This window comes from Amblyomma mixtum, chromosome 2 (genome assembly GCF_055824585.1).
Source record: "Amblyomma mixtum isolate Tamu chromosome 2, ASM5582458v1, whole genome shotgun sequence".
NCBI classification, from domain to species: Eukaryota; Metazoa; Arthropoda; class Arachnida; order Ixodida; family Ixodidae; genus Amblyomma; species Amblyomma mixtum.
In genome coordinates, this window is record NC_143013.1 from 201,660,911 (window position 1) to 201,683,937 (window position 23,027).

Here is a 23,027-nt window from a genome sequence, read left to right on the forward strand (position 1 = left end):
CAATGTTGTTGACACTTTAAACCACTCACTTGGAACACTGAGCAGTAAGCCTGCAGTGATGCAGCATGTGGATTTATTTCCACAAAAGATAAGAAGGGTCCTTGGTGATCGCCTCAAGAACCCAAAAAGCTTGCTGCCTGCACCAGACACTGCGGCACTCTCCATGTTAGGAGGCTACTTGGCCCATGTTGTGCACAGGGTGTCAAACCGGAACCAAACCTGAATTTTTGCCTGGAACCATGACCGAACCCAAATTTTTTCCGACATCTTGGAACTGAACCTGAACCGGAATGAATTGGAGGAACCGTTCCGAACCGGTTCAAGCCACGGTTCCGGCCGTTTTGCTGCCAAGGTACCTTGTTTTTTTGTCTTTTTCACTACTGCGTGTAGCGTGCTGTTTTCGCACATTTCAAAAGCGCCACTGCACACCGCAAACATTACAACCATTTTGCAAAACTCTCGCTTGCAAAAAAAAATGAAAAGAACAAAGGAAAATACATTGCCACATGCATCACACCAATCTTCGTTATTGGGCTATCGGTTCATCGAGAACACGGGTGGCCACTGCACAATGGCGCCGCCCATGGAGAAAGTTCCACCATTCGAGTGTTCTAGGCAGAGAGATGACAGCATCTAATTCGAAAGTTGAATAAATAAATATTATACTCATGTGCAATTAAAAAAGGAAATGATGAATCTGCTCCAAAAAACGTCACGCAAATCAGTTTCATTTGCCTATTGTTAGACGCCATCATGGCGACTTGCATGGCAGCCGTTACGATGCGATGCCAGCAGATGCAATTTGTTAGACCGAGAAGTCCGAATGATAAGTCGATGCTGATGGTGGGAAGCTGCATTGGTCATCAATTTGCCTGTCCGTTCTTGAGTTGTATCTGAACCTACAGCTCGAAAATAATTTCTTGAGTCAATTTTTCACTTCATGTATTCTTTCTTTTGTCCATATATAGTGATGTATGCTTCTTTTATATCCATTGGCAAATTAAGTTACGGCAGGAGTGAAGCTCCGGTGTTCAAATGTGAATGCTGGGTGGAGCAAGGAACTGAGTGGAATTGCTGACAGGAGTATTAAATTACAAACTGTTTGGTGAGCTATCGTGTCGGCCCTTACTGCTACGGCATTGAAAAAAAGAATGATTTTCAAAGGTATTCGCATCAGTGATAGTGGGTAAACCGAAGACAGTCTACAGAGGTAATGTCCCGTGATGTCTATGCCAGCGGTGATGTCCCTTAGTCGCAAGTTACATCTGAAGAAAGCAATATTAAATTGCCCAACTCGTGGATATCAACAAGTGCCACGTATAATTAAGCCGCTGCTGGAACATCGCCAAATATGCGGCGACTATTTTAGCAACAAAGATGAGCTCTGTCTGAAAGATGGACTGGCACGGCATAAAAAACATGGTAACCGCAAAGGCACCAGCTAAAAAAGCCATTGTTAAATTACAAACGGAACAACTAACAGCTGGTGGTTTCTACGATACCTGGTTGAAATGCTTCAGAGAGGTGTCCAAAACTGACACCTCGGTAGCGAGTAATATAACAGACACCATGAAAATGCGCGAGAAGGTTTTGATGGGGAACAACCTGTTTTGTGCAGCTATTAACCTAGATCACTAAGTTGACCAGCGAGGAAAGGTGTCGATCAAAACAGCATTTGTTCACCACATGGAAACGGCTTCGTAGGATGGTTGGCGGTGATCAAGTACCGCTACAGGCGGCAGCAGAATCTTCTTCTAAGAGTTTACAAGCAGAGGATGAGAGTGAAGCACTTCCTGCAAAAACTTGGAGACAGCGACTGTTGTCTCAAAATCAAAGACGTACACAGGCTCCTCGACGCATTTGAAAATGTGCCCAGAATAAGCAGACTAGACTGTTTTGGAATTTGGGGGGCGGGGGGGGGGGGGGGGGAGAAGTTGCGGCGCCCAGTGTTGTATTCACCAGCTACAGTAGCGCTTGTTGTGCCGGCTAAACAAGTCAGCGTCAAGAACTGATTTTCTTGGCTAAAGTGCACCCGTCTTGTCATCGAACCAGGATGACTTCAACAACCCTAGACAATGTCCTCTTCCTTCGGTGTTTTTATGCTGGCAAATAAAAATTGGCATCATCTACTGAGCACATAATAAAATACTTGTGAGCAGCCATGATGCCCTGTCATGCTTATTGTTAATTATGCGACTAAACGTCGCAGTCTAGCCTCAAAGCTAATCCAGAAAAGACATGGGGCGCGCCTATGCAGGTATTCATGGCGCGCAACAAGACGGCAGTCACATCGTGTCGCAGCCACAAGAACGAAACAGTCCTGTTGCCCGGCAGGTACGATGGTGACCCCACACCACAAGCCATGGCGGCGGGGAATTTTTTCAGCGCCTTTCACTACACACGAGCTGTCCCGTCCCGACCTCCTTTTGTGCAATGTCTTCTGGGTCTGCGAGCACTCCTTAGGTGAAGCTTATACAGTTGAATCCCACCACAGCGAAATTTCCGCGACAACGAATAATTTTTTATTCCCCTTCAGTAACCCATAGGAATTAATGCCCTAAATTTCTCTGCACAACGAACAATTTTTACAGAGCATTTCCGCTTCAACAAAATTTTCGCGAGCAAAATCGAAACCGAAACAAGTGTCGAAAAAGAAGTTCAAGCCAAATCCAAAGCCATTATAAGCATGAAATCACGTGACGGTAGTGTTGCCATTTTGGCTTTGTGTTGTGGTCGCGTCATTTCGCAGCGTGTCTCTTCGTCGACGACGACGTGCTTTCATCCGTGCGTGGGACACGATGTCAACGCAAGTGAAGAGACGCAAAACCCTTTCGCTCAAGCTGAAAGCTCAAATCATCGCCCAAGTGGAAAGCGGAAGGAAGAAAGCGGCAATCGCTGAAGACTTTGGAATTCCAGCAAGTTCGCTGTCTACGATGCTCAAAAGCAAGGACAGCGTTAAAAAGGCACTTGCTTCAGGCACATCCTCCAAGCATAAAAAGGTGACGCGGCCCCTCCATGAAGAGTTGGACAAAGCAGTGCATGCGTGGTTTATTGAAGCCCGAGCCAGGAACGTCCCACTCACCGGAAGCATCGTCCAGCAAAAAGCATTGAACTATGCGTGCCTACTCGGCATTGACGATTTTAAAGCCAGCATTGGCTGGCTCAACCGTTTTAAGGCTCGCCATAATATCGTCGAAAAAGTGTTGTGCGGCAAATCGATGTCCGCCGACGTCGACGGAGCTACTGCGTGGAAGGCGAGCAATGTGGCCGGCATTTTAAGCAACTTCGCGCCGGCAGATATTTACAACGCCGATGAGACCGGGCTGTTCTATGAGATGTTGCCGGCCAGGACGCTCGACTTCAAGGGGCAGCGCTGTCATGGGGGTAAACACAGCAAAAAGCGCATTACGGTGCTGCTTTGCACCAACATGGATGGCTCGGACAAACGTCCGCCGTTAGTCATAGGAAAAAGTGCCAAGCCGCGCTGTTAAGGGGACCCGTAGCCTACCCGTGCAGTACAAGGCGAACAACAAGTCGTGGATGACCCGCGCTATTTTCAGTGAGTGGATGGCAGCATTCGACCGCGACATGAAGCGGCAGGGCCGTAAAGTTTGCCTGCTTTTGGACAAGTGTTCATCTCATCACTGTGACGAAGTCGAGCTTACTAACACGGAGCTGAGGTTTTTCCCGCCTAATTGCACATCAGTCCTACAGCCTCTCGATCAGGAGGTAAAGACTGAGCTCCATGTACGCGAAAAAGTAAGCGATGCGACGAGGCGGCGCGGCGACGACGGCTGGCTGTTGCTCCGTCGCCCACCGGCCAAGCTCCATGCGCAGCGACAACGCGAAATGGCGACGGCGATCAGTGTTGCTGGCATAATACACCGCAACCCTGTTTGAGCCTATAAGAAGAGTCACATTATTTGCAAGGATTGAAACTTTGAACAAAAAATGCAAAATAAAATGCATGTACAGCTTTTTCATTGAATATAAACTGTTGAACTGACCGCTTACGTAAACTTTCGGTACTCGGTTGTGGAGTTTTGGTTTTGGCGCTTTTCCCCGTGCGCTCTTCTCCCGCGCATTTCCCCCGCGCTTTTCCCCGTCCGAAATGGAGTGGCAGCAGAAACTCGCAGCTCTGCGATTGCGTTTGATTTTAAAGAGAATGCAGGCTCTTGCCCGCAAGTGGTGGGTGCGGCCAGTCTGGAAGCGGCGCTGAGGAAAGCGAATTCTTCACAGCGGTAAGTTGTTCCTGGCAAAGAAATGAAAGCAGCGCAACTGCATATGCTTCAAATGCATTCTTGCAGATGAAGGTAATGCAAGATGGCGATCCATCGCTGTTCCACAAGTTTTACCGGATGTCACCGGAGACATTTCACTCCCTGCACGCAATGGTGGAAAGTCGTCTCACGAAAGAGTGGCTGTGCAGAGAGCCCGTATCGTCTGGCGAGCGGCTCGCCCTGACGCTGCGGTAAGGACGTACATACTGTTTCTGGAGGGACGCTGTGTGGCTACTGCGGTTTAAGAATTTATGGCCGACAAGCGGCTCTGAGGAGACGACGCTTGTCTGGGGACATTGTACTGGATATTTCTTGGCTGTAATAATCCACAGAGTAGCACAGCGCGTGCGTTTTGGAACTTAATGAAATTCTTGTTATTGTCCATATTTTCAGGTACCTTTCATCAGGAATGCTGATTAAAGATGCCGCAATGGCGTTCAGGGTGGGGATTGAAACAGCCAGACGGGCAATCCATCTGACATGCACGGTGCTCTGGGAGGTGCTGGCTCCAATTTATATGAAGGTGCGTCAACAATACCTTCTGGTATAGTGCTTTTCATTAAGCACTAGTCGTCTGTATTGCAGGCTCCAACAGAGGATGAGTGGAAGGAGATTGCTTCAGACTTGTGGACCCTGTGGCAATTCCCTAACTGCCTGGGAGCGGTGGATAGCAAACACATCGAAATAAAATGCCCCAAGAATGCTGGAAGCCTTTATTTCAACTATAAGGTATGAAAGCAAAGCATTTGTATGTTGTGATGTAAAAAAGAGAGTAATCCATTTGTTGCACTGCTGCCAAGGCCCAACGAGCATTGTGTAAAGGGCCACATATGACTGTGAAACAGTCACACTGAGCTAGTGCAAGAAAAAGCAGGACCTTAACAGCTACGAAAACAGCAGTTATGGAAATGTGACATGAAGAACGTGCTTGAACAGACAAGGGTAGAGAAATTAGGGGTTTGTTATGACATGCATTTTAAGGAAGCCTGCAATAGCTGAAACCACGGATAGCATAGGCGAATAGCAGAATGTTGAGCTGGGCGAGGTGATAAAGATTCATAATGATTGAAGAGGGGGAAAAAACTACAGACGCAAAGAAAGGTCGACACAGGACAAGCGCTGTCCTGTTTCAATATATATTTTCAATGTGTGGTCTTGATAAGTGGGAAATTAGTAGTGTAATCATGTTATGGCAGAAAGATAATTGTTTTGGAAGTTTTGCTACCTTGAGGAGGGAAGGCAGTTGTGCTTTTTTTTGTGTGTGTGTTTAGGCAAGAGGCCTACAGCCCCTGAAACTGTTGGAAATAAAAGTTTTATAATCCAAATCAGTGTGTGTGAAAAAAGAAAAAAATTGTGCAGTAGTGGGAAACGCCAAATTCCAAACTTAACGCTACAGTGCAATGAATTTGTGACTGGCATGACTGCAAGTGTGTATTCTGAGGAGGCAAAGCAGTTTCCTTTTTTTGCAAAAACCACTAGGTTACAATAATTGTAACGCACTGCAAGAACAAAGTTCATGACACTCCAGCACTACGGGGGGGGGGAGCGTTGCCAACTGCTGTGGGTGCAGAGCGAGCATTAGGACGTTGTAGAGGGTAGGATGACATGCCAGGTCACTGCATTGGGTACTATTCGCTGTAGTGACACCTGTGGACTCCAGCCTTCAGTGTTTGTATTCGCACTTATTTCCAGGGTACCCATTCCATTGTGCTGCTGGCAGTTGTGGACAGCAGGTACCTTTTTCGGCTGGTCGACGTGGATGCACCTGGGAGGCTCAGTGATGGGGGCATCTTTAAGGATTCCCCCATTGGCCAAGGTCTGCATCAAGGCAAGCTTAACTGCCTCGTGCAGCTCGACTGTCAAAGTCAGAGAAGGTGTGCCCTCATGTATTCGTTGGCGATGAGGCCTTCCAGTTGTACCCAGATTTCAGGAGGCCACTGCCAGGGAGCCGCACAAATGCCAGAGAGGTGGTGTTCAACTACCGCCTCAGCCGTGCACGGTATGTATCACTCAAGTGAGAACTTAACAGTAAATTTAACTGTGTTTCTGGTCACTCAGTTGGCATAGACTTGCAGGCATGCGATATATTAGAAGTGCTAGAATCAGTGTATTGAGTCAAAAGGGCTTTGCTTGATGTGAAAAGAGTGACACACACATCAGTTTTGCAAGCAAAATTGTGATTGCATCTTGACATCTCGATGGCGCATTTTTGAAAGACAAATCAACCTGGAGCCGAAAAATGTCGACAACATAGTGAAGGCAACGTGCGTGCTGCACAACTTCCTTTGCAAGCAGAGCAGCTCAGCTAGCCACTACTGCCCTCCTGGCTACGCCGACTGCACAGACACATTCGGAAATGTTCGGGAGGGCTCCTGGCGAGAGGCAGCGTCTAGCCCTGCAATGTTCCAACTGCAGAGGACGAGGGCACGCAACTGTGCACAGAATGGCACTGTTGTGCGAAGCACATTTTTGTATTTTTTTAGCGCTGAAGGGCAAGTCCACTGGCAGTGGAGCCTGCCTGGTGTCAGCACGCCATAAGGTTTGGGCAGTGGCTCAACCATGTGTGCGTTGAGTACAGACCGCTAATTGTAGTTGCTCGTTTCCCTCTCATCCATTATATTAGATGACAGCCTACCATCATCTTGAATTAAGTTTTATGGTTTTATGAGGGTTTAATGTCCCAAAGCGACTCAGGCTCTGAGGGACGCCGTAGTGAAGGGCTGCGAATAATTTCGACCACCTGGGGTTCTTCAACGTGCACTGGCATCGCACAGTATGCGAGCCTCTAGAATTTTGCCTCAATCAAAATTCGATCGCCGCAGCCGGGATCGAACCCGCGTCTTTGGGGTCGGCAGCCAAGTGTCATAACCACTGAGCCACTGCAGCGGCCTTTCTTGCATTAGGTGATGATGAGGATGCCAATGTTAGATTATCAAACTGCACAGTAACTGCAGGAATATATTGGTTTTTCAGGTTCACTAAAACAAATCCCTTTTGGCATTAACCATGCTAAATAAATAAGTACCTCGGAAACTTGCGACAAATTGTGCAAGTTTGCCATTAATGCTTGAAAATCGGTTTTGAGAAAAGGAGATGGCACAGTAACTGTCTCACATATATCGGCGGACATCCGAATTGCGCCGTAAGGGAAGGGATAAAGGGGGGAGTGAAAGAAACAGAGAAAGAGGTGCTGTAGTGGAGGCCTCAGGAATAAATTCGACCACCTGGGGATCTTTAACGTGCACTGACATCACAGGGGCGCCTATTACATTTTGCTTCCATCGCAATGTGGCCGCTACGGGCAGGTTCGAACCCAGGTACTCCGGCTCGGTAGATGAGTGCCTTAACCACTAAGCCACTGCGAAGGGTATCACTAGTGCTTTCAGTGTTTGATCTGCCATAATCTGCAATTATTTTTTTAGGAAGGTGGTCTCCTTTTCATTGATAATGAAATAGTGATGTGGAGGAGCTCGTTATCGCTGAAACGTTCTCTTGGTGGAAAGGGCAACCTTACCCAGGAGAAGATAAAAAAGATTACCAACTACTATGAATACGCCTTGCAGAGCCACAGCCACGATGTTGCAGGCATGAAAAAGGCAGTGCATGCCAAGCTGTTGCACACGACATCGACAGATGAAGCCCCAGACCACAGTTGCTGTCCTCAAGGGGTTGATTCGTGGTGTGCCTTCAATCGTGCTTTGGCAAACCAAGTGGAGCCACCACCACACAAAAACCCTCTTCCAGGCCATGTTCGCTCTGCACTTGAGCCAATCTTTGCAAGGCTGGGCAACGAGGCCCTCTTGGAGCGCTGCAAAGATGGCATGACCCAGAACGCCATCGAATGCCTACACTCAGTCATTCGGAGCCAAAGCTCCAAGAACACACACGACTCATTGCTGGCTGTTGAAAGGGCTGTTGCAGAAGCAGTTTCTCGCTTTAACCAAGGAATGGCAGCAACCAGCAGAGCTGTTGCAGCGCAGCTTGGCTACAGTCCTGGGAGCTGCCTCATTCGTAGGAGCCTCGAAAAGGAGAAACAAAGACTGTGCAGGTCTGACAAGGGTCACACCAATGCCGAAAAGGTGAGGAAGAGGATGGCCAAGAAGCACAAGCCTGACAGAACCCAGGACTACTGCCCAGGGCTTTTGTGAATGTTAAAAGAAAGTAGCAAGTGACTTTCTGAGCTCTTTTTTTGTCAAGTGCCAATGCCATATAAAGATTTTCACAACCTTTACTTGAACAGATTTCTGCAAGTTGGGTTTTATTGTGTACGGCAATAACTGGGCTGCATGCTAAAGCATTAATTTTTTCCATATGACCAATAAACAAAAGTGGCAGAGTAAGTAAATCTTTGAATGCAATTTTCTCAGCTTCGTTTTTTTGGTCAAATGCCTTTGCCTTACGGCACTTTTCATAATGTTTGCATGAACGGATTTTAATGAACTTGGTATTTTTTTGAGTAAAACCTCAGCTACATCCTAAAGCTTTCTGTTTTTCATTAAACCTCAAAGACTAGCAGTTAGGTCTGATGTAAGCTAATTACTTGCACATTGTTTTTTTTCTTCCAATTTTGTTATTGATTCATGACCAATATAATGACTTTTTTAAAATTTCTTTAGCTTTAGGATGTGCAATGGACCCTTGGAAATGACACCATTTCTTTCAAACCAGTTTTTTTAATTAAGAAATTACCACAACAACCCGTAAAAAAAGACATATATAGGGAAAAATTATACTACCATATCTTCATTTCAAGATGAGATATTTAAAATCTGAATATATATTTGGAATCAGCATTCAAAGATATATATGCATGCCAATTTTCAGCAAGATATATTAAGAAATAAAAAAAGTTTTCAAGACCCTCATTCCCCCTTAATTCTGAGCCTGAAGCGCGCCTACCGTGGGCGGTTAATTCAGCGGCTGCTCTTCAACATCGAAACCGGCCGAGAGACGAAGGTGGATCTGTACGTGGCACTGCAAATTATGCCTGCTGCCTCGAGCTCACTGGGTCACTCAATAATAGCGAACTGTTTCAGGCACGCAGGATTTGCCGAAGAACGACCCGTAAGTTCGGCTGACGAAACACCACGTTACAGACGACGATGGTGAAGCGTCACCGGTTCCGGGGATCACGGCCGCCTGGAAAGCACTGGAAGAAACGGGAAACGTGCCACCTAATCTTGACTTTGATGAATACATCGGCGCTGACGCCTGTGTTATCGCTCATGAAGACTTAAGTGATGAGCAGATCATAAAAGCCACCCGGAATGATGACTCTTCCGATGACGAAGGTGACTTGCAGGACGCACCCGCTGCGGCAACCGCCCCAAAGGTGATGGACGCGTTCGATTTCATTCAGAATTTCCTTGCTGTCCATGATGACTTCATTAACACTTCTTTTTGGGCAAGTTGGTGATGACGATGTCGCAATGAGTTTGCTGACCGATGTGAAAATCGCGTGACGTCGTTGCTCGCCATGAAGCGCAAGCAAGCAAAGATTACCGATTTTTGGAAATAAAAGTCCTTTCTGCTTCTTGGGTAATTCTATTGTGCGTTTCACATCAAATTTTTGTGACAACGAAGTTCCGCGACAACGAATTTTTTTTCGTTCACCGTGAATTTCGTTGTAACGGGATTCAACTGTAGTTTCTAACCTCGAAACAGTATAGCGGCTGGGCTACAGGTGTGCCAGTCTCCTGCGACCCATCAAAGCTGACAGTAAATAGGCACTCATTGAAAGAGTGCCCTTCTAGCTTACAAAATAAACTTGAAAATAAAAAAAAAATACCTGCAAGTGAGGTAGTCAAGTCCTCCAGCCAGAAAAAGAAAAACAGCAGAAAAAGGCATAATAGGGTGTGCAATCAAACTACACGGAAGGCGCGTGAATGATAAAACGTTGAAGAGCTTAGCAGGCACAGGAATGAGTATTCTGCGAGCCGTTGCTGTGGAATAGGAAAAGTGTGTAAGTATCTCTAAACGAGGTAGCCATGTAAAAGAGAGTGCAGTACCAGTTTTTGAAATAAGGAAATGTCATTCTCTAAAGCTGTGAAGCACAAAGAAAAATAATTTTTTGTGAGAAAGACTTTGTGATGATCCTTTGTGATGATGTACCTGCTGGCCCAGCTGGGTGGCGTTGCCAGCGCGCAGCACGCCCTGCATGCCAATGGCATCACCCTGTGGACGACGCCTGCCCCTCCAAGGGGCAGGCCCTTTTAGTTGGACGTACGCAGTGAGCTTGCACACGCAATGACACTGCGAGTAACAAATGCACATCCGCAGAATGCTAAGTATCTAGCCGAGCGTTGCAGATGCCCGCCCGCTATAAAGCATAGCGTAGCGCATACAACGTGGGACGCTACATGCTGCGTAGAGAACATGGCGGCGACCATCTCGCCTGCTTCAGAACGAATTCACTTCGCCGTTGCTTTCTTCAACACGATTACTCGCTGTGAACTGTGCTGTTAGCTTTCATTTTGTCTACTCTCACCCACATGCCAAAATAATAGTGACAAATGCCCCTTGTTTTTCAGATAATGAGGCGATTTTTGACCTTTTAAGCCTAAGTGACACTGTGTACGTTTATCGTCATAGCAACCGCACCTGTCAAAGAATTTTTTAGCCATGTGTCTGCTTTTGCACTTCATTAAACGTTATACATTTTTTCCTTCATTGAAAACAGTAATATACGAATTATGTTGTCAGAAACAGAAAAATGTTCAGCCCAGCTCTACAGCGCTTTCAGTGTCTGTCACTAGATGGCAACACGATATGGAACCACAACATCGTAAACATGCAGATGCCAGTGGTACACGTGCTGTCATCCGCGGTGAATATGCAAGCCGACGCAAGTAATGGAAGAGATGCTGCCAACGCAGGCGGAGTATTTTATACGCCCAAATTGGATGTTGGAAGTGACCCATTTAGGAGTCCCGACCAATGGGATGACATCGCCCTTCGGTTGAAAGCGATGCTGAAAAAAAACAATTATGTCGCGTAGCGAGCGCGATCGGTTAGACCTCCTGATTTCGCGGTATGCTGCCAACGATAGGAGGAATCAAAAGAAGTTTTCTTATTATTTTTGTGTGTGCGCGCAAGCATTAATTTCTGTACTTGACTCCATTTAGATTGGGAACAGAAGAGTACAGCGAGCGTAACCAACTCCTTCGGGACATCTTGTCTCAAATCGAAGGGACACCTTATAATATTAAACGTTCAAGAAAAGATGGTGTGTCTGTGAGCAGGAAAGACCTTGCAGCCGCTTCCCAGCCAATGAACAAAACCGCAGCGCGGAAAAAGACTGCCGCTGCCAGGGATTTTTACATGGAGAGGTACGCGGCGACATGTCGGGCTACACCACCAGAAAGTGCCGGTATCAATCTCAACATGGCCAGTAAGCGTTTCTGCAATCTGCAATAATTCAGCTGCCATCACAGAGGCTGAATTTGCATCATGCAGGTTTGTTGGTGAAAGCAAATTTTCATAAGTTCCGTTTACAGGTAGCAGCAGGGCCCCGCCGGCAGAGTTATCGCACGGCATGCTGGCAGACTGCAGATGACAAGCAGCGCATCCCAAGCACACCTCCTATAACAGCATCTGCCGGGCTAGTTGGTTGCGATCCATATATACAAGCAGCGCGAACACAACACTGGAAGAAGAAGGAGAAGATAATACAGAGCACTGAATCAAATCAGAGCGCTGAATCCGAATCAAAACTAAGAAGTAATGCAAAGAAGCTATGCCAACGACTGAATTTAGAGAACCTTTCAAGTACAATACAAGGAAAGAAGACTGGCTGTCTAGAAATGTTCTTTACCACGAAGACACACAAGACTGGATGCCTTTCGCGTGTGACTGTGTCTGAAAAGTTGACCTGGCAAAAAGAAGTCGCCAAGTTTTTTCAAAGCAACCTGAAGCGACTTTCAGTCAATGACCCCTTTCTTGCAAAAAACACCGAAGAAGTTGTCAGATTCCTGCAAGAGAACAGAACAAAGTCGTTCAATGGCTTCTCCATTAATATCAAGGACCTGTTTTATTCCATTCCTCAGGATACCCTCACAGTATGGGTTCGTGACGCGATCGATAGACACGGTATGGTGACCTTCCGAAATGACTGTGGTGTATCTGCGGACGGCTTCATTGCGTTGCTGTCAGCGCTCGGTACTATCTCCTCCTCCTTCCTGTTTTTTGTGTTCGCGCTGCTGGTATATATGGAACGCCTCCTATGGACCCAACTCCTGCAGTGCCTGATGCCAGGAGCCTTCCCAGCACTCAGCCACCTGAGCGAGTGCAACAGCAAATGCCCCCGAGTTACCCAGGATCAGGCAGGTTATCTGCAAATGTTCATATTCGAGATATTGTGCCTGAAACATGAAACGCCATACATGTTCCCTGCTTATTCCTTGAAAATTGTGTCTTCTGCAGTAAAAAGAAAAGCAGATCACTACACCGACTACGATTTCATGCTTAAAAAGATGAGGCATGAAATGGCCATGAAAGAAAAAGACAGCGAGGTTGAATAGCGCCGATTGGCGTTAGAAGAAAGCAAGTTTCAATGGGAGAAAGAGTTGAAAATTATGGAGCATGAAGAAAGAATTCAGGAGCGCAGAGAACGCAGCGAAGAAAAGTAAGAGAGGCGACATCCTGCCTAGGAGCAGAGATGTGCTGATGCAAGGGACAACGCTCTCATGCAGGTGACTCAAAGCCTCATGGCAAAAATAAATTAGCACGTGCCCAAGCACAAGCTTGATTCATTTTATTGAAATACACTTTATCTCAGCTGAGATAATTACACAGGGAGCGGGTGCAGGTACTCACGCAGGATAGGTGGGTGTAAGTTGAAATACGTGGATACTTGTCTGCCATAAATAGTTGTGTGACAGTTCGTTGAGAATGTGGCCACCTTATACATTTTTTACACTTCACTTGCTGCAAAAGAAGTGTTTGGGTTTTCTTATAGTCTACAAAGGCAAATTCAGCACTAACCTTCCCGAATCCCCACTCTACCACCTGGCGGACTCCGCTCATCGCATAGCTGAAAGCGTCCTGGCCATGTGTCAAATAGCAACCACTATACGGCTTCATCAGAAGTGGACGAAGCGGGTATGCAGGGTCCCCATAAATAACGAAGTCTTTACCGTTCACTAGCTTCTCCAACTGGGCATACAGTCCACTCTCTCGGAGTATTCCTGCACAAAAAAAAAGCCCGTTTACGGAATGGCCCGCTTACGGGAGGTAAATCCCACTAGTGTGCTTCTGACATTTCGGTGCCACTTTTTATGGCGCTCAGTGAAGGAAATCAAGAGACCGAACTATCAGGGAGAATGATATAAGGGGCTCACTTAGTAAATCATGATGGCTCTCTGGATAGTGCCCATCCAACTGACACGTAATTCCATTTGGGCACATCAATGATTGGTACTTTGTGCAATGCACTCTTTTGTGTCCTGAGTAGTAGAGCCTCTGATTCCTTTTGGGACGACACATAGGGCGAGCACTCCCATCCATAAAAGCCCAACAGTTCTGCGATGATGCACCTCTTGCTTCAATACAAAAAAAGCTCGACGGGAGCTCGGTACCACCGCAGCTCTTAATTTTCTGTCCCTGTTTTCCTAGTATTTCTAGCTTTTCCCCATCATTGGGCTTATTAACAGCTCCATAACTTAGCTTAGAAAACCCAACCGTCTTAAAGAGACGATGGAGGGTGCCCCATCAAGCCTCCAATCTCTGCGCCGCCGCTCTGGCAGCGTCGGCTGCTCACGAATGCTTAAGCAGCTGTTTGCAGAAGCAAACAAGGTAATCGAGATGCAAGAACAGGCTCGACACCTGGTCAGCACTGGCCAACACCCGTTCACCCCCAGGACCCCAGCGGGCATGCCACAACCTACTGACAACAGCCCCCGGACCTCAACACCATCCACAGTCATTACGATCCCTGTGGAAGCTGGAGATAGGAGCTCCATCTCCTGCAAGAGGTAGCAGAGCCTGTCTGCGAAGGCGCCTCTCCTGCCCGTGGCCACAACCCGAGCCACACAGCATCGCTCCTGGACACCGACTTGGACGGCTCTTTTGTCCTTCCCACGATCGTGCCCCCAACAGCAAGCAGCAACAGCGCGTCCCCCAAGGAGCAGCAGGGCTCGCAAACGCCGGCGCCATCGCAATGCCTAAGAAAACCGACCGGTTCTCTGGCCCACGCAGAGCCGGCAGAAAAACGGCAGCAGCAAGCCTTCGCCACCCGATCTCCCTCCTGCCAAGGGCCCCCGGAAGGCACCAAAAAAAGTCAAAAAGACGAAGAAGGCTAAGGGCAGAGTAAAGAGTTTGGCTGACAACCAGATAGAATTTCTTAATAAATTCGTGGATTGGTTGGACACATGGCGAGACATCAGGATGGATACAGGCGCACTAACCACTGAAACACACGCAGCGCTGCGGCTGACTTGTTACTCGCCTGTCGAACTGTGCTGGTACTGCCTTGAAGAATTGAATTTCGACTACGTGTTGCTGGGAAAATTTCAGACCGACAGTCTGGAAGAAAGGTTCGGACAGTACCATCGGCTGTCGGGAACGAATTATCATATCTCAATCCAACAAGTCTTTGAGTCAGAGAAAAAACTGAGGCTACAAGACAGTTTGGTTTTGCCAGATATGCAGGAAATGCAGAAGCCATGTTCTGAAACACTTGACGGAGCTCAGTTGACAGAGGAGTACGGCATAAAGGTGTCAGATCATGATATAAGAAATAAGGAATCCATTCTGCCGGTAATAACATACATCGCAGGCTTTTGCGCCCACGCCGCATTAAAGAAGCTGCCCTGTCAGTATTGTGCCATGAATATTACGTCTGAGGACCGGGAAGTTCAACTTGAAAGGAATCTCCTAATCGAAAACCTCTCGAGAGGTGCTCTCAAGTTTCCTCAACCGGCTGTCGTTAATGCGGTTCTACACGCCCACATTGTCTTAGAGCAGCTTACCAACAAAGTGAATGCTGCGCGTTTTCATGCAACACATAAACAGAGGGAGCTACTTGTGGCTGTCACAAGACATCTTTGTGAAACAGAGGATTTTGATGTCTGTAACAATGGTCACCATCCTGACACTGTGCTGACGAACATATTTGTGGCAGCAGCAAACACTCTTCTGAAGAACTATGTTTCCATGAAGACTGATGTTCTGAAGAGTAGAAAAACGCCGATTCAACAAAGGAAATTGTAGAAGTTTGCAAAATGAGTAACAACAGTTTCCATGTGTTTTCTGGACACAGTGTGTATGTGTGTGTATGTGCCAAGCGCGTGTGTAAATAAAGACTCATTATATTTACCTTTTTTATTTCATTACTTTGTTGGGCCATCGAACTTTACTCTTATAAAAGGGTCACACGTTCCACGGCGCACAATCTCTATTTTTAGTGGAATAATAAATTGCTGTACAGCTAAATGCACGGATTCTGAAGCATTATGCATTCATAACATACACTGCCAATCAAAATGCAAAGGCAAAATAAAACTATTACACATGTGCACTTCGCCACGATCATTCCTTCTTTTCACGGGAAGCGATGATATGCGCTTCACAGCCTCCCACTTCCGCGCGGCTCGGTCAAGACACTTGACGTCACGGCGGCAGTGAGCAGGCCTGAACCTAGTTCTAGGTGGCATTAGTGAAGCGGCCTCCTCCTCCCCCACTCCCTCTCCCATCGCCGACGCGCCGGAGACCCCGCAACAGAAGCGCCAACCGAACGGCAGCGGCAGCTCTCCCGCTGCGTCGTCTGCTAGCACGGAGAGAGCGAGAAAGATGCAGTCATTGCGGCTCTCTTGACAGCAGTCAGAGCAATGATTGACTACCTGCCAGCCACCTCCCCAGCCCGTCAGCTGTGCGACGCAGCCCTGGCTGCCCACCAAGCCCTGACCCGCCATGGATAATGCCCCACGCGTCCCTCGGCCGCGCATAAGACAGTGGAACTGCCGCTCATTGCGCCGCTGACACGCAGAGCTCGTCCAACTCCTCCCGCGCATCGACTGTGATGTTTTCGCATTGCAGGAAACATACGTGCGCGCGGAGGAGATGAAACTACCGGGATATATTGGCTACAGTGGGCCGTCAACCTGCAATGTGGCATCGTGCAACGCAATACCGTGCAGCATCGCGTCACATCGTGTGGACTCCCCACGCACGGCCATCTATGTGCGCAACACGTTACCGCACGTTGTAGTGACGGTCGACGACCTTGTGAGCGAGGCAGTCGAGTGCTGCGCAGCGATTGTGCGCGTCCGCAACACAGACACGGCCGTGGCAAGTATTTACGTCCGCCCAAACATCCCGTGGGACACGGACTTCGTGTGCAAACTGTCCGACCGACTGGGAAGGGACGCAGTGATCTGTGGGGATTTCAATGCCCACAACACTCACTGGGGGTGCGTTACTCGCGTCGTCGCAGGCAGCGCGCCTGCACGTTATTAACACAGGCTGCCCCACGCATGTGCAGCGAGTGGGTAGCCACAACGCGATCTACCTCTCCCTCGTCACAAGCAGCTGCGCGTACAAGTGGGAGTGTGACGCGGACACGCAGGGCTCGGACCACTACCCGATCACCCTCACCCCCTCCTTTCGCGACCGTGCGGGCACGCGGTGCTACAGTGTCGTGAAGAGGTCGCGTTTCCGCGATCTGTGCTCCACTGCGGCTCCTCCCAGCACGGACTTCTCACATGTGGCCGAGTGTGCGCGCAGCGCGACAACCCGCTGCACCGTCCCAACTGGCACCCCGGCACCGGACATTAAGCTCCTCAACCTCCGGGCTGCAAGAAGAAGAGCGCAGCGTCGAGCTCTTCGCACCCGCAAGCCCGAGCACTGGACGCTTTACAACCGCCCTGACGCGGACTGTCGTCGCCACGCAGTACGCCGCCGAAGGCAGAGCTGGAAGCGGCTCTGCGCCACGCTAAACGACAACCGACACCCTGGCCAAGCATGGCGCATTCTGCACGCCATGCTCAACCCCCCAGTGCCTCGCTGCCCAGCCCTGGCCATCGCCATAGCTGCCGGATACAACACGGCGACGCTGGCCGAAAAGCTGGCAGACAGCTTTGCTGCACCGAACTACGCGGCGCAAGCCATCTCGCCTCTCAACGCTCCGCTCCCGCCCGTCACAACCCAGCTCCAGGTTGCCATCGCCAAGGCCTGCAGAGCAGACCTGGCTGCTCACGAGCTCGAGCGAGCCCTGGAGGCACGACGCGGCAGCCGCAGCGCACCCGGCGAGGACGGCATCACATACAGAATGCTGCTCAACATCGAAAGGGACCAGCGCCCAGCACTGCTCGCTGCATTCAACGCAGTCTGGCGCAGCGGCAAGGTCCCAACCGAGTGGCGGAGCGCCGTGGTCGTGCCCATTTATAAGAAAGGCAAGCCCCAGCGAGCCATCACGTCCTATCGGCCAGTCTCGCTCACCTCGGCAGCGGGCAAAACCCTCGAGGCCATGGCGCTCACCAGGCTGGAGTGGATTGCCTCTGCCCGCGGTGCCCTGGCTCCCGCGCAAAGTGGATTCCGAGCGGGGCGCTGCACAGCAGATTGCATCGCCCACGTGACGTCCATACTGGAGCAAGCAAAGATCGATCGGCATGCAGCTTACCTCGTCCTCCTCGATGTGCGCAGCGCATTTGACATGCTGCCACATGCTGCATTTATCAGCACCTACTGGTATAGAATTCTTAGTGCTATCTACAAGAAAGTTCTTCACACCAAATGAAGCCAGCCTCTCAGGTAAACTCAAGCTTGGAGTCCTGCCATCATCCACCGGAAGTAGTCGACTTCATTTTTGTACTGTTAGTTCCTCATGCCACAATTTTTCACCTCATTCTCATTGATGGAAGGTGCAAAACAGGGCTGGCCGCACTGGTCATACGCTGCGAGCTCGGATGTTGCTGCTAGCATGGAAAGCCTGGTGCCAACTGCACAGACACGGCCTGCACCTACTAGTCCTCCCACCACTATCCAGAGGTCATTCTTTGACACTGTCATCAGTGAAGAACCTGAGCCCGTCGACCTCGAAGACGCCGACTCCCAAGACTGGATCACACCCCATGGGGTATAAAAGGGAGGGTAGGCGTATTTGCTTGATGGGCTGGAAAGAAGACAATGAGACATCTCATCCTAGATTGGAAGTATGCAGCCTCCTTTCCAAGCCCATGGCAAGACAATAAGCACTCATCAGTTTTTCATTCGGTTTCCAGTGGCCTGCACAGCCACCGTCTGGCTGCATTGGTTTCCACACAGTTTTCAGAGCTGAGGTTCACAAAAAAAAAGCACCGATCAGGAGGAAGAACAGAAATCTCTGTGAGTAAGGCGCACCACCTGCTAAAAGAAGAAAAACTGCAAGCGGCGCTGTAGCACACGAAGCGGCACAGCATGCGATTCGGGAACAGACGCTCCAGTTCCAGATGCGGCAGCTTCGCAAATGGCACCAAGTCAAACAGGAGTTTACGTCCCGTGTGACAGCCTCCACCTGCCGAGCCCAGGCTGGAATAGGCTGTGCCTTACAGCACAGCCAGGCATCGTTTTTTTTTTGGCCTTTGTGAACTCGAGGGCTCGGAGATGAGTTACGCAATGCTGCCGAAGTTGGTCCGGTTTCACTGAAAACACCAATCATTCAGGCCGTGTGTTGTGCACAGTTTTTCTCAGCGGAAAACTACATTTGAAGCGGACCATCGAATCGCCACTCGAGGCTCAAGACGTACTTGACGAAACATACGCACTTGTAATGTGCGTAGGATTTGGGCTGCGGCCCACAAATAGCAGCACATATGCGCACTTTGCTGGTGCTTCCTCCTTTGTGAAATGCACTCTGACAGTTTCAGGTAGTCGTCCATGAATTTATTGCAAACACTTGCAGAAGCTTGTGCAGAATCAGCTTTTGCGAAAGAAAAAACAAGCTATGAAGGTGAGTCGCCTGAAAAAGCACGCGAAAGTCCGCCGCCGTCTATACATTGCTCAGAAGAAGCTGCACGATGTTGGGAGGGAGCTAGAAAAAATGAAATCCGCCAATGAAGGAATTGGAGATGAAGTTCTGAATGCTCGCATTAAAGGACTGCCTTCAAAACAACCGATGGCCATAAGGGCGTTTCCAGGTGGCTACACGAAAAAGCACATCTGGCATGAGCTATGAAAAGGCGTGGATATTATTAGAGTGTGTGTTTCTCCACATGAAGAGTCCAAAATTGTATGAACATTTACGGAAGCATAACATGCTCATCTTGCCCAGCTGGAGCTGTCTACAGGGCTACACTGGAAAAGTCAAGAGTGGTTTTGGCTTCAATGACAACGTGTTCAAAAGTGCTTTCGGTAGTCGACATGGCGGCATCATCTTCGATGAGATGAAGTTGTCCTGAAAACTTCAGAGCTGGTAAGTAGTATTATAGTGACAAATGGCATTTCTGTGTTTTAGGAACACTTTCTGATTTCTTGGCTTTCAGGGCTGGTTTACGGGTCCGAGACATCTTCAGTTTGTTAGCTAGTTAGCTATATTGATTTTAATGGCGCAAAAGCAACCGAGGCTATGATGCGCCAAACACAAGGTTAGAGTTTTTGTTAAAGGTAAAGCTTCTTATACTTAGAGTTTGTTTAAAATACTGGCTTCCTTGAGAAACCTAGAAATACATGAGATGTCAACCAGTGCTTGATCACCTAAAAGTAACATGGGGTGTAATGGGATGCTTTGCCTGTAAAATGTTGTAAAATATTTATTTCTTATTTCTTCTAGTTTGATACATGAAATTAAAATGTGGTTCACTGTGAGTTCAGCACCACACATTTCACAGAGAGGTTTGTTTTGTTTGGCTAGCAGAAAGTTGTGCGTGAGGTGGGAGTGTCCAATGCGGAGCCGACATAAAATAACTTCGGTAAAACGTTCTTGATGCCTACATGATTGCCATTCCCCTAAAATGGGCTTAACAGAAGGTAATTTGCCGTTTACGTGCTCTTGCCATGCAGCCTGCCACTTATTTCTGAGTTTACTGTATATAAACTGTAAACAATCCCTGTGCGGTATGTTCACTTGCTTTATTTGGCCATTCCGGACTTGTGCAGCGCATACATCTGCTTTCTCATTGCCCACAATTCCAACATGGCTAGGAACCCAGCAGAATTTAATGTTATGCTTTTTTTTGTGATTCCAACTATGTTATGTATGATGTTTCCTATTATGGGTTCAGAAGCATTTCTGGAGTGCAGTGCTTTGAGCATACTCAGGGAATCCGTGTAAATGATGCTATTTTTGATGTTCTCTCTCACTATTTTTTCTACAGCTACAATGATTGCATAACACTCAGCAGTAAAAACCGATGCGCATTCTGGTAGTCGCAGTATCTGTTCATTACTTTCTTGGATTACTGCACTTCCAACATAACTTTCTGTTTTTGAGCCATCAGTATAAAATTCAATGTAAGTGTCATACTTTTCTTGTAGTGCAAAGAATTCCTGTAATATGTACTCGTTTGGCGTTCTTGATTTTGGAGTGATCATTACTATCATTTTCATTTCAGGTGCTGTCGAAGGATTTGTTGACCTTGGAAAGTTTACGCCCCAAGAAGAGACAACTACAGCAGATCATGGAATGGACATGCTTTTGCAGCCATTCCAAGGTCTGTGACATTTCTCACATTGTTGTCTTCATTATCTGTATAATAGCACTGGTCATGTTTCATTATCAGAAACAGAATGAATTTTTGGTAGTGGTTCCTTTTACAATGAGTCTTTTCTTTGGTTTAAAAAAAAAGCAGATTTCCTAGAAAAGTGATGGAAGCACCTGATTTGCATTTTCATGATGCAGGTGACAGGACCCAAGCGCTTGGAGTGTTTTCATCTAAGGGCAACATCAAGGCCGAAATGCTTGAAAAGATCTTGCTTGAAGCCATACTGCTGTCTGAGCAAGCTGGCCTTTTTGTGGATTTCGTGACTTGCGATGGGGCCTCATGGAACTGGAGACTGTGGAAGTCATTAGGGATTCGTGGTAAAATAACTTTCCCTTTTTTATTGCTGCATTGCCACACCATAACAAGCTTCAACAATAATCTTAAAGCACTTGGAAACTTGAAGTGCTACCATCATGTTGACCGTAATAACCAATGTTTTCATATCAAAGAGCATGTTATTGTAATTAATTACCAATGTATGTTATTAATTAACAATGTGCTCATTTAGTACCTTGCTGTGTTTTCCTGGCTGCTGAGTTCTTGTGGTCAAGCCCCAGCATGACTCCCATAGAGTTCCATGCATTAGAAACCCCGCTGTTACGTCGCAACTCCGGACACGTTCCCGCATGATACGTTGTGAACTGGCACCCCAAGCCGGCCCGCGTTACAAACAGCGACGGCCATGTTTACTTTTAAGGTGGATTGACTTGGCCTGAAGTCGCTGGCGTGTCTACAGAGGACGCCCTTGACGCTCAAACAGGCTGCATTATCATCATCAGCAGCAGTCGTTGCGTTTTTTTTTTTGCATCTTGTTTCACCTATCCTTGTGCCGTTTTTCGTTCTTCCATGCTTCTTCCTTTGTGCGGTTGGTGCTTGAGCGGCTGACTTCGTGACTTTGACCTTCCACTGCTTCCACGTGTCGTTGCATCGTTCCGCACCTACGGTTAGGAATCATTCCGCGTGTATTTTCCTGCTGTGGAATACGTAAGGAGTGAATTCGTTCTGTGGTCGCGTCCACACGCGTCCAGCGTGCTCAATCGCCCTCTTGGCACCGTGCCAACCGTTCCACGCCGCAAGGTGAATTGCTGTTGGTTAGCGGCTGCCTCGCTCCGCCGCCTGTCCTCTCTAGTGTACACGCAGCGCGTGTGCGGGAACTTTACATACGGCGTGATGGCATCAAGAAAGCGCAAAGCGCTCTCCTTGGAGGATAAACTGAATATTCTCCGCACTGTGGACACGAACCCGACGCGGAAGCGGGTGTGCATCGCACAAGAATTGGGACTCACGCCATCCACCCTGAACTCCATTGTTTCGAAAAGAAACGAGATCGAAGCAAACGCCCGGACCTTCGACATAAAAAGCAAGCAAGCCCGTGGTGCAGAGCACATGCAGCTTGATGAGGCTGTATACAAATGGTTCAAGCAAGCCAGAGCTGCAGGTGTTAATTTTGATGGCATTATTTTGCGCGAAAAAGCACTGGAGATAACCGACAAGCTCGGGATCAGCGATTTCAGTGCGTCAAACGGCTGGATCGACCGATTTAAGCGAAGACATGGTATCTGCTACCGAACCGTGAACAGGGAGGCCGCAAGCGTGGACGCGGCTACCGTAGACAGCTGGAAAGAGTCCGTGGCACGCATTATCGACGGCTACGAACCTAGGGACATTTTCAATGGCAATAAAGTGGGCCTCTTTTTCAAAGTTCAACCATCGAAGATGCTTAGCTTGAAAGGCGAGGCTTGCCATGGCGGAAAATGCAGCAAAGACCGTCTCACCGTGTTATTGTGTTGCAACTCGGATGGCTCCAAGATGATGAAGCCGTGGGTCATCGGCAAATTTCGAAACCCACGTTGCCTGAAAAATGTGCGATACCTGCCCTGCCACTACAAGAACAACACTAAGGCCTGGGCGACATGCGTAATTTTTGACGAGTTCCTCTCGTACATGGACTCAAAGATGGGCGCTCAGGGCAGGAAAGTCGTCATTTTTTTTTTTAGATAACTGCTCCGCGCATCTTAAGGGCACTACGTTGCTGTGGAACGTCAAGGTGGTGTACCTTCCGGCCAACACAACC

The 23,027-nt window shown here is 48.2% G+C and overlaps 2 pseudogenes; both read left to right on the plus strand.

Moving 5' to 3' along the window:
* Window positions 1-11,549: 11,549 nt before the first annotated feature.
* Window positions 11,550-12,651, plus strand: LOC149362235 (uncharacterized; annotated as a pseudogene).
* A 1,920-nt stretch (window positions 12,652-14,571) lies between these two features.
* Window positions 14,572-15,503, plus strand: LOC149362236 (uncharacterized; annotated as a pseudogene).
* The last annotated feature ends 7,524 nt before the right edge of the window (window positions 15,504-23,027 follow it).